At 44.7% G+C, this 15,726-nt stretch overlaps 1 long non-coding RNA gene and 1 other non-coding gene across 3 annotated transcripts; both read right to left on the bottom strand.

Moving 5' to 3' along the window:
* Nucleotides 1-1,449: 1,449 nt before the first annotated feature.
* LOC129329259 (uncharacterized) lies at nt 1,450-12,064 on the bottom strand. Of its 2 annotated transcripts, XR_008596940.1 has the most exons (9): nt 11,959-12,064; nt 11,478-11,711; nt 9,623-9,710; nt 8,659-8,706; nt 7,324-7,426; nt 6,609-6,747; nt 5,200-5,244; nt 3,756-3,823; nt 1,450-1,731 (listed from the first exon to the last, which is right to left on the bottom strand). It is a non-coding gene; the product is annotated as an uncharacterized LOC129329259 (long non-coding RNA). The 2 variants fall into 2 exon arrangements; XR_008596939.1 differs by lacking the exon at nt 6,609-6,747.
* On the bottom strand, nt 9,783-9,858 carry LOC129329493 (small nucleolar RNA R38). Its single transcript, XR_008596981.1, has one exon. It is a non-coding gene; the product is annotated as a small nucleolar RNA R38 (small nucleolar RNA).
* Nucleotides 12,065-15,726: the final 3,662 nt, after the last annotated feature.

Raw genomic sequence — 15,726 nt, 5'->3', positions numbered from 1 at the left:
ATCAGAAAAAAATGGAGGAAAAGCTTCCCAAAGGCATCTTTATCCACCGTGATTCACTGTCCTCTGCATTAGACAGCAATGGGGGAGTCATAGGTCCATTCTAGGGAACACACTCCATTCATCCGGAGTAAGTCATGCCAAACACTCTTGCATATGCAAGAGAAGCATTGCAGAATCCTCTGCAACTGTTAAGTTGTAGAAAAAACATGCAGGTATTTCCCAGCAGACAAGCCAAAGTGGACAGAGTCCCCAAGACCAGGAAGTTAAACAGCACAGGGGTATGGTGATAGGGACCTGCGCTTTGGGTTTGGGATCCGAATTTTTAATCCGAATCGGGCCCGATTCGGAATGTTTTGGCATTCCCGAATCAGCCTCAGCATTGCTGAAGCGATTTGGAAATACTAAAGCAAAGGTTACCAAAGCACTTTGGAATGCTTTGGTAAGTTTAGGGTAGCGTGGAAGCAGCTTTTCCTTTGCCATTCCTAAAGAATGGCAAGAGGAAACAGTGCTTTTGTGGCTAGTGGGGCTTTCTAGGTTGCTGGGGGTGGCATTTGGCAAGCAAAATGTGCCAAATTTGCAGAGGATATATACTTACCTGTCCTCTCACAATGGCACAAGTTTCAGGGAGATTGGACTTTGGGGGGGCCATACTATGGTCCCCCAAAGAAGGTGCCCCAATCCACCACCAATCTCCATTATTCCCTATGGCTGATGGGAGGGGGAGGAGGGGGTTGGAGTAAAATGAGTCAGAAGAGGGAGGGGGATCAGGGAAGGAAGGGTTGAATCTGAGAGGGGCCAAACTTGCAGCAGCTCTCCTTCCAGCCATTGGAGATTTGTTGGAAGGAAGAGTGCTTTTTTTAAAATGCTGCAAGGATTTAAAATGGAGGCTAAGAGCACCTTCGGGGGGGAGGGGGGTTAAAATATGGCTCCCCAAAGTCCAATTTCTCTGAAACTTGGGTGGTTGTGAGAAAACAGGTACGTGTATGTCCCCTGCAAATTTGATGCACTTTGCTTGCAAAACGCCACCCCCAGTGACCTAGGAACCCTCCACCCCATTTTCCCCATAGGGAACAATGGAGAGCAGCGGCAGCTGGGGACACCTTCTTTAGGGGGCCATAACATGGCCCCCCAAAGTTCAATATTCCTGAAACTTGGGTGGTTGTAAGAGGAGGGTTGTGAGAGGGTCCCCTGCAAATTTGGGTTTATTAGGGAAGAAAATGCTCCTCCCCAGGCCCTCAGCTAGCAAGGAGCAGCGTTTCCCATCGGAAACAATGGCCGAATCTTCCCTAATAATCCTGAATCGGCTTAAATACCCAAACCCGAAGTAGCTCGCCGAATTTCCCACCCACCCCGCTTGTGGTAAACCCAAAGTGGGAAACCCGAATATTTGGGGGGGGGGTGCACACCCCTATACAGTAGTTCAGAAATCCAGAGCCTTCTTGTCAGCCTCAAAGTTAATTTATTTCATTTATTAAAAGATTTGTCTGATCCTCCCCCCTACAATGATCCAAAAGGCAGTAAAATGGCTGCATATTTGATGCCACACCCTTTAAGCGTCTTCGTAAGAACTTCATGCCTCTGAGAGGCAAGCTTCTTCATCATCCACATTTCTCTTTAGCCTTTGGCTGTCGTCTTGTACGTTGCCTGAATTAGGCACCTGATGTTTAGAGCAGGGAAGCAAAACACAGGAAAGGGCAGCTCTGTTCTCCAGACTATTTTAACCACCAGCACCTAGAAATGGAGGGGAGGAAATTAAACCGGAATACACTGAAACAATGGACTGCTGAACAGAATATGGACAGCAGCCAACATCCAAGAGCACAAAGGACAAATTTGATCAACATGTGGCTTTTGTGCTCTTGGATGCTGGCTGCCAACAAAGTATACTTTGATTTTATGCTATGGCAGGGGAGGTGGGTGGGGGAGAGAAGAGAGAAATTCTAAAAACAGAACCAAAGGATATGCTTAATTCAATCCCCAACTATATTAATGTTAAACTTCTTCATGCCATCACTAAGACTAGCCTGGCTCTTCAGCAAATGCATCCTCATCCTCATACGCAGTAGCGTAATCCGGAGAATTTCTAGATTTCATTTTTCTAGCAGTACATTGACCGTTTCAGACCCGTGCAGTGACTAGTCTCGTGACAGTTTTCAGCAACAGGAAAGTGGACAAGCCTCAGTCAATATGCATTTTCCCACATGGCTGAGTTTTCAGACAGGGATAACATAGCATCACAGGCTTTTGGGGGGACGGGATGGGGGGGGGAATATAAAGATCAGAATTTTAAAAATTTTACTTCATTTATACCCTGCCTTTCTCCCCATGGGGATCTCAAGTGGCTTATATCATTCTCCTCTCCATTTTTCACTCACAAATCTGTGAGGTAGGTTAGGCTGAGAGCACGTGACAGGCCCAAGCAAGCGTTCATGGCAGAGTCAGGAATCAAACCTAAGTCCTCAGGATCCTAGTCTACTCCCTAGCTCTCGATGGCTGTTAAGATTTCCTGAGGGGTAAGTGGGAAGAACTTTTCCAGTTTGTATGATAAACCACTACCTTCACACACAAACTCGTAGCCATATTCTATGAGCCACTCTGCTGTGAACACCAGAGTAGCTCACATGATGGGATATACTGGCCGATCATCAGCATGGAGAGGACAAGTCATCACTTGTCAATAGAGATGGGCACAAACTGCAAGATGAACTGTAGTTCGTCATGAACTGGGCTGGTGGGGGGTAAATGTCCTTTTCCCCGCTGCTGCGAAGCAGCACAGAAAGGGGCATTTCACTCCCCAATCAGCTGCTTGTCAGGGATCTCCCTACCAAGCAGCTGATCCAAGATGGCAGGGGTGAAATGCCCCCCATGAACCACAAACTGGTTCATGAACTGGGGCAAGTTCATGGTTCGTGAAATGGGATGAATCACGAATCACGAACCACACGGTTCGTTTTCCCCCCAGTTCGTGCTCACCTCTACTTGTCAATATTGTTGGATGCCTATTACTAACACATTTATTGTAACAAATTTGTGAGGAACTGCATCACAATGAATCATAAAGCAAAGCAGAGATTAATGCGGGGACCCATTAACAACATATCTATGTGTTCGCAAGTGGGCACAATAAGGGCTTGTCTGCCTTACCTGATCAGTAAATCATATGACCAGCTTTTGCACTATATATAATAGTAAATTAGTTATCCCCATGCAGATGATGAAAGTGGCAAAAATGCTGTCCTTACCACCACCCTGCCCAGTATAGACAAGGCAGAAGCCTGTCCCTCTACTCAGAGAACTCCTCGGGTAGGCAGAAAATAGGTATATACTAAAAAAGGGAGGAAGAATCCTCAAAAATTGTCTGATTAGGATTAAAGATGTTCCTCTGTCTATTAAGGCTGCGGGGGCTGCTCAAGCACCTGCAAACAGAGAGGATCATGGGAAAAAATACTGGGGGGCAGAGGGTGGGATTTCAAAGTTGTCCTCCGCTTGGTGAAGTACCAGTAGTAAAAGTATATTGCCAAGAGCACAAGGAGCTGTAATCTGGATAAATCTGATCTTACACTGAACAGGGAAGGAAATGAGGCACTCCTTAGGAGAAGGGGATATGCCAGGGAACAATGGCAGTTATTAAGCCTACTGTAATAATTCACATGTCCAGACTTTGTAGCTGAAGCCAAAGAACTATACTGGAGGCCTTCCAGAGAACTATGCTGAGGGGACTAGATATTCCCGACTGTGAAGTTAACTTTACTCACCAGTAATAATAAATAATGCTGCATTGTTGAGCGGGTATCCTATTCATGCTTCTTTCAAAAAGAAATCACTTCAAACAGAATAAAACATTCACAATCAGATCAAACATTAATAGTAACTATGGCAGAAGGTATTCCTAAATAATATAAGGTTCTTTTTAATCCGGGACGAACCACTCCAAAGTCCATTCCTGTTTTTAAACCAATACTGCATATTGCCATTAAGCTTACGCTGGCGGCTAAACCAGAGGTCCCCAACATGGCACCTGTGGGAACCATGGCGCCTGATGACAACTTTCCTGGACTCCATCAAGTGTTTTAGAAAGTGGTCAGGACAACATAGGGATTTTTGAGCGGCCACTGGACATCTAATAGGTAGTGCAGATTTTTAAAGACGCTTCTTCAGCACCATAGCAGAAGAATCTTCACTGCATGTCTGAAGATAAGCTGTGTTAGCAAGAAAATATCTTAAAACAATATGATCATTTAAAACAGAGCTTCTGCTGGAAATGTGAGTTATGTGTAACCTCACTCCCTGACATTTTGCGGTTGGCTCTGTCTGCACTGGCAGCCATTTTACAGTTGTGGCCACCACCCTATGTCAGAATTCCAAAGGTGCCAAAATTTGGGATCCCTGACTTTCACGGACTGTAAGTTCCAAGAAAATGTGTAAGCCACACAGAAACACTACTGTATAGAGTCCACACACTGCCCACTGATAGTAATTTTACCTTCTCTGGGTGTCATCCATCTTGTGTCCACATGAAGCTGCCATTTTGATGGTGCCGAAAAAAGGGCGGCCATCAATTAACCACACCCACAATCAACCAGCCAGTTACTTAACATTTTATTTTACATTCCAAGCCCCATTCTCTCCATTTTTGTTTTTCGTGTGGCTTCAGGAGCAAACTCTCTCCATATCATATCTCCTAATTAAATAATCCCTAAAGATGTGCCAATCATGTGACATTTAAGACATGTACACATGAATTAAGAGCAACTGGGCACAGGAGAGCACAGCAAGGCATTTAACATCAGGAAAGGAATGTGCTTAACAAAAGCCTTGCTGCATTACCTTCTGTGACAATAAATTCTGTAAGTGCATAATACTTCCATCCACCTACTCACCCACCCGTTTGCCCTCCACCACAAAGACTGGCTGTTCTACTTTTCATGGTAGACTGGCCAATACTTTCCAAGTGGCCATTGTTTCCTTGCTCTGTAATGAAGGAAACAGCACAACTTGGATCACAGGAGATTTTTTTAAAGGACTCCAGTTTAGGAAGCAGAAAGGGAACCCACTACTTACTGGAGAAATCCTAGACAGAAGAGGTGCATCTTACAGCCCTAATCCCTACTGCAGCTGCCCAGAAAGGCAAGACCAGGGATAACAAAGAGAGACCTCCCCCCCATATTTCAAAAGTACCAATGTTCCCCCATAACATACCTGTTTCGTGCAAAGTCAGTTTGTTTTCTTCCCACATTGCAGCAACTGTAAAACATCAGATGGAATCAGGCCATCAACAAAGGTGAGAAACTACAAACTATCCTCCCCAAGAAGGAAGCAATTTACCTCTTGGCTATATTCGCATATATATGTAAATGTCACATTCAAGAGCAAACGCTCAAAGAATGATATAAATCTGTATTCCGGGGAAGCAAGCTTATCTAAGATTCCTCAGTGCAGTGACCACGAATGGCAGCCTAACTTTCTGAGAACAGCTTGCTTGCCTTTAACGCACAGCCGCAAGGAACATTACGTGTACTGTCTCCATTCATGCAAGGCACCAGTGGGGTCCAACCAACTTGGCAAACAACCCACATTAAAAGACTTTTTGCCACAGGGCATGTCCCAGAATCCCATGCAATGCTGAAGTTCTTTGGAAGGCACATCAAGGGTATGGCAGAAAATATGCTGTGGAAGTGGAAAGGGTTCCCTGAAGGTTAAAAGTTTGAAAATCACTAGAATACTTTCTCCCAGTCCCCCCCACCCAGAACAAACAGCAATTCAACAAGAGGAACAGGGAGGAGATAATCTCCCCCTTTGCTTTAATGCCTTTAGAGGTGGTGCAAGCATCTAAACACCTCCTGCTGGTCAAAATACCCATTTTGGAGTACTCTGATGTTTGCAGTCATAGATAACTCACATTAAAAAGGTAAAGGTGCAAGCACCGAGTCATTACTGACCCATGGGGGGACGTCACATTCACAATGTTTTCTTGGCAGACTTTTTACGGGGGGTGGGTTGCCCTTGCCTTCCCCCAGTCATCTACAGTTTACCCCCAGGAAACTGGGTACTCATTTTACCAACCTCGGAAGGATGGAAGGCTGAGTCAACCTTGAGCTGGAAGGATGGAAAACTGAGTCAACCTTGAGCCGGCTACCTGAACCTGACTTCTGCCAGGATCGAACTCGGGTCGTGAGCAGAGCTTGGGCTGCACTACTGCTGCTTACCACTCTGCGCCACGGGGCTCACATTATATCTGCAATTATGCCTACCCCATACTCTCTATGCAGGAGCAGTGTAAATTTCTGCTCTGCCATGAACAGATGCTCTCAGAGCAGAGATTTGCTAAAGAAGAGATTTGCTTAGAGAAAGTTAAGCAAGTTTTTAGATACACATATAAACACGTATCACCTAGCTAACAGCAACCAACAAGAAAATCCAAATTAAAAAAAAATGCTTTTCAAAGTTCAAAGATGACACAGAAAACAGCTCTTTTTCAAATGTGCTCCAGAGGCTTGCATACACGTTTGCTTCTGAACACATGCCATGGAAGTGCTAGATCACATTTTCTGGCAGAGTGCTGACCCTTTTCAAGAAGAACGACATGGTCGCAGCCAGCGTGAGCTTACTTTAACAGGGTTTAGTCATGCGCTGTGACTTGTTATTGAAAACTGTTATGGGACAGCAAAATGGACAAGCCTCAGTCAACAGGTATTTTCCCTCAGGGCTGAGCTTTCAGACAGGGATAACATCACATCACAGGCTTTTCTGGAGGGCAAGGAAGAATGAGATAAAACTGCTGGTTACAATGGATTTGAAAAGCTGATTAAACTGATTAAATATCTATGCAAAAGCACAAAGTGAAAAACATTCACCTAGCACCTCAACTGACTGAGGAGGTCAAGTTTACCTTTCTCTTTCCGCCTTTAAGAATTGTGGGCCCCCCACCAGCCGAAAAAGGGTAAAACGGGGCCCACCTATTAGAACATCCACCTCCAAAAAAGAAGTCTCCTTCTTCTTTAATTATTTTTCAGTGACAGTTGGAAATGGACTAATGAACTGTTTGTGCTGCTCGTGTTTGTTTTTAAATATTTATATTGTATTTATTGTATTTTAAATTGTGTTTGTAATTTCAATGTCTATAAACAGGATCCGCCCTGAGCCTGCTGTTGCGGGGAGGTTGGAATACAAATTTAAATAAATAAGTAATTCTGCACTTAGGAGTTATGGTTGGAAGATTTGCTTTGGGGGTGGACTGGGAAGAACTTCTTTCCAGTCTGAATAATCAAACCTTAATGGAGAGCAAAATCTGTTCAACAGACTAGCTAGAAATCTTCTCCTTACCACACACAGCATTCCTCACTTCCTTGAGTTGCCTATCAAATTTGTCCCATCCCAGGCCTGCAACATCAGCCTCTTCTGGTCTTCACTTGGGTCTCAAGATAATCTGAACAACAAGGGAATACACTGTCAGAAGGACTCAAAACCCACTGTAGGAGCTGAACTGCACCACATCTGTTTCCATCAAACTGGTGAATCCTGTTTAGGATCCAAGAGCCTTGGATCTTGGTGGGCTTTGCCCAAGAACCTGGGCTAAAACTCCCACTCAGGGCCCAGCCACATAACATTTAACATGCGTTGCCAATGGGGACTTGCCGCAGGACACCAGCCCTGAGTTCCCATGGCAATTCAGAAGCGCCATAGGGGCCCAATCAGGACTGACGCTGCAGCACAGGAGGGGAAGAGAGCCAGTTTGGTGTAGTGGTTAAGAGCGACGGGACTCTAATCTAGAGAACCGGGTTTGATTCCCCACTCCTCCACTTGAAGCCAGCTGAATGACCTTGGGTCAGTCACAGCTGCCAGGAGCTCTCTCAGCCCCACCCACCTCACAGAGTAATTGTTGTGGGGATAACAATATACTTTGTAAACTACTCTGAGTGGGTGTTAAGTTGTCCTGAAGGGCGGTATATAAATCAAATGTTATTATTATTATTATTATTATTATTATTATTATTATTATTATTACTCTGCCTTACCTGCTGCTCTGTTTTCCCCACCTGAAATGGCATGGGGAGTATTATTTGTCCTGAGGGGGCAGGCTGTACACCCAAGTATCCAGTGAATGTGCTGCCCTCACACATGCACACCTGCCCACACCGTTTGAGACAGGAAAACAGCGTCAGGGGAAGGCAGGAGCCCTTCATCTCCCTGATCTGAATCAGGCCCCTGTGGGCACTTCTAAACGGAGGCAATGAGGAATTTGCAGCTGCTGCATGGCTGCAAGTCCCCATGGCGATAACATGCACATCATAATGAGCATTTGGGGCTTCAAGCCGTAAGCTCAGAGGGCGATCTTTTGCCAGCCACTTTCTCTCAGCACAGCCTAATTTAAAGGGATGCTGCATGGGGAATCCCTAAAACTCCTTAGGAGAAAGGGCCAGAGTAGAATATACACAAAATAAAGGTTGTTTTCTGCTGCAGCCACATCTAAAAACCCTTTGGCCGTGAATAAGAGCAGCAAAATGACGTTGAGACTAAAGCCTAATCCCTCTTCAACCACTATGTTTCAGCCTGCCCTGAAAATGAAAGACATTTTACTTTGCAACCCACACATTACTGACAAGAGATTATTATATTTACCACAAGCCGCTCAAATAAGCATCATCCTGAACTACTTACCAGACGGCAGATGCTAAGGAGCATCTTTGAACCCAGCGTCTCCAAACCCTGTTGGCCCAAACAAACACACCGATGTAAATTGGACAGGAAAATTCTCCACCCAAGACTTATAAACGTCTTTAAAGAATGGTTCCTGGTGCTGGGCCTCTGTTGAGAGGTCTCTTTGCAAAATGAATGTTCAGAGAGAATCTTCAACTATCACCTGTTTTGTTCTTCAAAGGGTGCTTTAAAAAGACTAAATATCATCCTTTGCAAGAGCGTTTTCTAATCACCTCTTAGGGCTTTCAAAACTACTGAAATTTCTCAGTACTGCAATTCAACATTAAAGAACAGAAAGACCCCTTCCAAGTGTATAAACAGCTCCCTGATTGCAGAAGATTTATGACTGATTCTTCGGAAATCTTTATCTTTTATAATTATACTCTGCTTATCTCCCTAATGGGGACCCAAAGTGGCTTAACATCATTCCCACCTTCTCCATTTTATCCTCAGAACAACCCTGTGAAGTAGGACAGGCTGAGTGTGAGCGACTGGCCCAAGATCACCCAGCAAGCTTCATGGTTAAGTGGTGATTTGCATCTGGGTCTCCCAGAACCGACTTGTGCACAAAAACCACAATTTTCAAGAAACTACAGCAGGCTCACTTTATTAAGAGGCCCTTGGACGAGAAACACGTAAGCATCTTTCTCTCATTGCCTGGCCTACCTCTTAGGGTTGCTGTGGGAATAAAAAAAAGAGAAGCAGAGAACAATGCTGTAAGCTGCTTCAGGTCCTTGTTAGAGAAGAAAGTGAAGTAGAAATAGTAAAATAAAATCTGGATTTCTTTTCATCATCACACCGTACATATTTATCCTGTTGGATCATGCAAGCTCATAACGGGTGCAGGCATGAAGTCCAATGATGGAATCACTCAATGAGACCTCACAGACCCCAATCATGCTTTCTAGATGAATTAAAATCTTACCCCGGGTCCAAAATGAAGTCAGCTCCTCCAGAAGAGGATTCTCAGATGCACAGAACTGTGGGTTTCTATTTTGCTTCGTTTGGCAAACCTGGGAAAAGGACAAAAGCCAGAGTAGGGACAATTATACAAACAACTTCATTACGTTCCTATTTCCCTAAAGCTGAGCTTCAGACTCCAAACCTCCACACACAGAAAAGCTTCAGACAGGGATAACTTTTGCATCATCACCAGCTCAGCTCTGTATAACTTTGAAAAACTGCACATGGCGAAGGCATGCAGATTTTGCTCTTGCTGAGCCTGCCCCACAGTGACATCTTGTGGATACTCTATCAAACTTCACCATTCCAACAAACGGAGCGCACCTAGAGTGGTGCCTGCCTGCCAAGCTACACAGATCTAGACTGGAGCAGTTTTCATATATTTGATTGCATTATATATAAAAATATAGCTCTTCATGGCCAACTAACAAGGCGCTCCCCCTTCTCCAAACCCATTCTTAGGAGCTGGCACTGTCCGATTAATCCAAGTTTACAGAGTAGGGTGGGATGCTGCCCTGAGCCCGTCCAGGGGGAGGGCAGACTATAAATTTAATAAATAATACTAATAATATGATAAAGCAACCCTACAAAAGCTAAGCAGGTCTGGATCCAGTTAGGGATAGATGGGAGACCTCCCCATGAACCCTTGGAAATAAGGCCATAATGAAAGAAAACATGAGGGCTATGCTTGTGACATATTACTCCCTCTTACAGCCCATAGGAGGTATTCGGGTAACTGAGATGCCACCTTTTGACTCTATAAGGCTCTCCCTCCGAGACCGCTCAGGACAAATTGAAAATACTTAAAACAAGACAACTCAGTAAACGTACTACCCATCAAAACCTATCCTGGAAAAACTTGTTAAATTTCTCAGGTACCACTGGGCTCCTATTTCACTTTAAAAATCATGAAGGAGAAGAGTGCTGGAGGCCTTATCAGATAACACAAATCTACCTAAACCTTCTGTCCCTCCCTCCCAATTTTGGGAACGGAGCAACTGAACACAGCATTATAAGGGCATTAATGAAAGCCAGCATGGCGTCAAAAGCAAAACTTTCAAACTAGGATGTGGTAGACTCCACTTCAAATCTCCACTCTGCCACAGAAGTTCACTGGGTGACCCTGGGCCTGTCACACACTCTCAGCCTAACCTACCTCACAGGATTGTTGTAAGGATAAAATGAGGAGAATGACGCTATAAACTGCTTCAGTTACCCATGGGGGGAGAAAACCAAGGGTATAAACATCAAAATAAATAAATAAACACAGACAAATAAAAAGCCACCTTCCCTTTCAGACAGCCTGCTCCTTTCTTCCCAGCATCCTCCAGAACTATTGCATAGACATTTTTTAAAATTTATTATTAGACTTTTATTTTGCCCTCCCCGCAAGCAGGCTCAGGGCGGATCACATCATTTAAAACATAATTTCATACAATTATCCATAGTAAAACATTATAAAATCTAAATCAGTTATAACAACAATAAATAAATGAGCATGTTCTCTACATGTCCCCGAGCAACACGGCTTAACTGCCCAATTATACTGTCTTGGCTAACCTGTATTGCCTAGATATCTCACATCACTAATAACTCAGTAAGCACCTCCACCCACCCCCATGGTTCATGAATAGTGGTGCTACTACCTCCAGGTAAAAAAAAAATCTGTGCATACAGCTCTAAAGTAAGCAGTATCTCTGCTACTTTGTGGAGTTGCAATTTGAAGGAATATTTAAAAAGCAGGGCTCTCAGACCTTTTATGGCTCCTAGAAAGCCCAGGTTAAAAACCAAGTTAGGAGGAGCTTCTCGTTACTTACTGGGAAAACTGCGTTCGCTTCCTTTCCTTAAAGAAACCGCCTGCTCTGCCCTGCTTTCTGGAAGCTGCGCAGCTCCCACCCGCCCTTTCAACGTGCTCAGCAGCAGCCGCTGAAGCCCTAGGACTTTTCTTATCCGCATGCTCAGTCTCTTCCATTGTAGCCGTTGCCCATACTTGCTGTCACTCCGAGCCTGGCGAGAGGCGCTCGAAACCCGGCCCGGCCTCTTGCGCAAACCTGAAAAGAAAAAAAGAAAAAAAGGGGGGGTAGTTTGCGTGCGTTAAAAACAAGAGGTTCAAGTCAACGCTGCTGTTTAACACACGCATATCTCCCAGTTTTCCAGAGGACAGTCAACGGGCCGTTTTGAAGCAGCGATAGAGTTACTATAGACTGGACAAGCGGGGAGGACCAAGCGGCTATGGAATGAGTAAACTCAGATACAGACAACCTTCAGGAGACTCGCAAGCACTCACGAGTCACTTACCGTGGACCGGCGTCCCCCTGGGAATCATGGCTGCGGAGGATGCCGTGCGATTCTACACAACCCTCTCACGCACCGCCATCTCCTGGCTTCTCTTCCGCAAGGGTCGCCAGCCCGTCAAACTGCTTGCTACTGAGCATGCGCAAGCGCAACGGCGCGTACTCTGTAGCAGCCGCTGAAGCCTTAGGATTTTTTTTTCTTATCCGCATGCTCAGTCTCTTCCATTGTAGCCGCTGCCCATACTTGCTGTCACGTAAGGCTATTTTCGCCCCAAAACGTAACACAGGAGTTAAATGATCCTAATCCAATAGGAAAATATGAGTGTTTATGATGTAGCGTCATAAAAGGAAAACAAATAATAGTTTAAAAGTCTTGTTTTAGAAGTCTAATGAGCTTCCTGTGTTTTACGTCTGCTGTCAGCCCTAGAATTGCTTATGTTCTGTTTCAGCATTTCTTCAACTGTATTGGATTTTATAATTTGTTTTCTCCTCCAATGGGAACCCAAAGCGGCTTACATAATTAGTGACGGGACCAGCCAGGTCACCCAGCAAGGACACTCTCTATGCTGGCTTCTTCTTCAGAATGAGACATACATCTTCAGGTATGTCCATCAAGCTCTAAACGCATCCTCTGTATTTGCAATTCAGCCCTTCAAAGGTTTTCTAAGTTGCAAGCTACCCACCCAATTGTTCCTCATACAATGCAAGGGAATACACATCATTAATGTGAGGGGGGGAAAGGGTGTTTAGAACTTGACATGGAGTGAGCAGATAACTGCTTTTGATTCCTGAGAATATCTCATGCACAACATTTTTTTTCTAATGGAAAGTGAATTGGAGAGCCTTTTATTCCATGCCATGTTTTTTGTGTGCCTCTGAGGCCTCAGACTAAGCAATTTACTTAATTGGGTTCTAATTAACTTCTTCTGAGGTGAGGTTTGGCATTGCCAGATGTTTCTGTAGGTGTCTGAAGGCAGAGTGAAACCGTTGTTGTCTGGTGCCATTCTGTGAACACAGGAAAGCAAGATTTGTATACAGTTAAAATTTTCTGTTAACCACTTCCTTGTTTATTGTACTTCACATCAGAAATAGAGACCTGCCAGATTGTGTCCAAGTAGGGCAAAAAATCAGATGGTGTTGGGGATTTTTAAATGTTCTCTACGCGATCATGTTAGCATACTTTTTAATGGTGTTGAAAGAGGGAAATCTTTCTTGCACATCTTTGCAAAATGGCCAGGGGACTTTTTAGTTGAAAAGTGATCTATAAATAAACTGAACTAAACTTTGTGGTCACACCAAATATAGATGACCAGCAGGAGATCAAGGACTGACCCATTTTAGTAATTCTTTGTTCAATATGTAAGTAAATTACAGAATACACTTGAGGGAGATGTAATTATATTCTCTAGCATAGATGGCATTACATAAAAAAGGATTAGACGAATGCAGGTATTAATATTAGTCACATTAACGATCTCCATGTGCAGAAGTAGTATACCTCTAAATATTTAGAGGTATACCTCTAAATACTATCAGTCTAAAGCATGTGGAGCCAGCAGACTGTTCCTTTTACAATAGATGCCTCTCTCCCTCCTCTTCATACACAAACAAATTCAGCAGACTCAAATGACCTCTTGATCATTTTCATTGGCCTTCTCTGCATCTTTCAGCAATGGAGTGCAACAGCAAGAAAAAAGACCCGAGTATCAAAAAATCCTAGTGATACATCATTTTGACAAGTACACAGTTTATTTATCTGTTTATTATATTAGGTATTTAGCCCGTCCTCCCCACAAGCAGGCTCAGGTCGGGTCACAATGGCAACATTTAGTACGTAATAAATAACATAGAACAAAACCAGTCGAAAAACCAAGTCAGTTAAAGATCTCAAACATGGTGTTGAATCAGTTAATGCAGCAACTGTAAATAAAAACCTCACCGTATAGGTAGGGAGGGACACTGCCAGAGAGTCAACACAGCAGAGGCAAAGCAGTGGGGCCAAAAATGAGGAGATGCCCGCCTCAGCCATAGGCCTGGTAGAACATCTCCATTTTACAGGCCCTGCGGAATTATAGTAGATCCCACAGGACCTAGATCTCAACCAGGAGAGTGGTTCACCAGGCCAGTGCCAGAACTGAGAATACTCTAGCTCTAGTCCAGGTCAGGCGGACATCCTTTGGGCTGGCCAAAGGAACACAAAGCCCTCTGGGAGACATAAGGGAAGAGATGGTTCCATAGATATGTTGGACCCAGTCCGCTTACGGCTTTGAATGTCATAACCAAAACCTTGAACTTGATCCGGAATTCAGCCAGTAGCCAGTACAGCTGATGAAGCACCTGATGTATGTGTGCTGTGTATCACTGTAGTTAAGTCGCGGGCAGAGAGATAGGGGACAAGCTGCCTGATCTGACAAAGATGAAAAAATGCCAAGCCTCCATTGAAAGTGAGGCATACAGAATCACACCCAGACTCCTAACCATCAGTGCAAGCGTTGACACCTCGCCATCAAAGGCGGGGACCTGGATCCCCCTACCCATCAACCTATGGCCCAGGTACAGAACCTCCATCTTCGTTGGATTTAGTTTCAATCAGCTCTGCTTTAACCAAGTAGCTGTTGCATCTAAACCCTTGGCCAATACATCTAGGCAGCATCTGGCTGGCTGTCCAACATCAGATACAGCAAGGTGTCATCAGCTTATTGATAACAATCCAGCCCAAAGCTCTGGACTATCTGACCAAGGGGGTGTATGTACATATTGAACAACATAGGGGAAAGAATCGCTCCCTGTGGGATGCCGCATACCAACAGGTAGCATGATGACACCTGTTCCCCTAGTGCTTCCCTCTGTCCCCAGTCGTGAGAGCAGCCATTGTAAGGCAGTGACATGAATCCCCACGTTGACGAGGTGAACCAAAAGATCATAGTTGATCGTGTCGAATGCTGCTGTTAAATCCAATGCTGACCCGCCTCGGTCTAGATGTCACTGTAGATCATCCATAAGGGTGACCAATGCTATCTCCGGCCCATGGCCAGGGTGGAAGCTGGACTGAAACGGGTCCAGGATAAAGAGATCATCCAAGAAAACCTGGAGCTGCTCAGCCACCGCTCTCTCAATTACCTCCCCCAGGAACGAAATGTTCAAAACTGGGCAGTAATTGGCCAGATCAGCAGGATCAAACAATGGTTTTTTCAAGAGAGGACGTACCACTGCCTCTTTTAAAACCTTTGGGAAAGTCCCAGAGCTTAGGGACATATTAATGATCTCCATCAAGGGAACCCATATCCCCTCACTGCTGGCTTTCACCAGCTATGACGGGCATGGGTTCAAGAGGCAAGTGGTAGACTTCACAGTTTGCAGGATCCGGTCTGCCTCATCCTGGGAGAGTCAGTTGAACTGGTCCACAGTCGGACCTGAAGATGACTGAGGGGCCTCCAGTTCACACACTGTGTCAAATGCGCCCAACAGGTCCTGGTGAAGTGACAAGATCTTATCTGCAAAACAGCTTCCAAAAGCCTCACGTCTAAAAAACGAATTAATAGTTTTACAAGTCCTCTGAGAGAGGGATACTAAGGAGCCAATTACTTTAAATAATTGAGCTGGGTGGGAGCTTACAAATGCTGTGGAGACTGTGTAGAACTCCTTCTTTGCGGCCTTCACAGCCACCTCATAGGTCTTCATAAACATTGTATAAGATGTTGATTTTTTATTCTCCCATAAACTTTTGCCCCTCCCCCGTTCTGCCCCCCCCACTACAGCAGTGGGTGTGGGG

Source organism: Eublepharis macularius, chromosome 4 (genome assembly GCF_028583425.1).
Source record: "Eublepharis macularius isolate TG4126 chromosome 4, MPM_Emac_v1.0, whole genome shotgun sequence".
Taxonomy (NCBI): Eukaryota; Metazoa; Chordata; class Lepidosauria; order Squamata; family Eublepharidae; genus Eublepharis; species Eublepharis macularius.
This window is presented reverse-complemented; position numbering and strand designations above follow the sequence as displayed.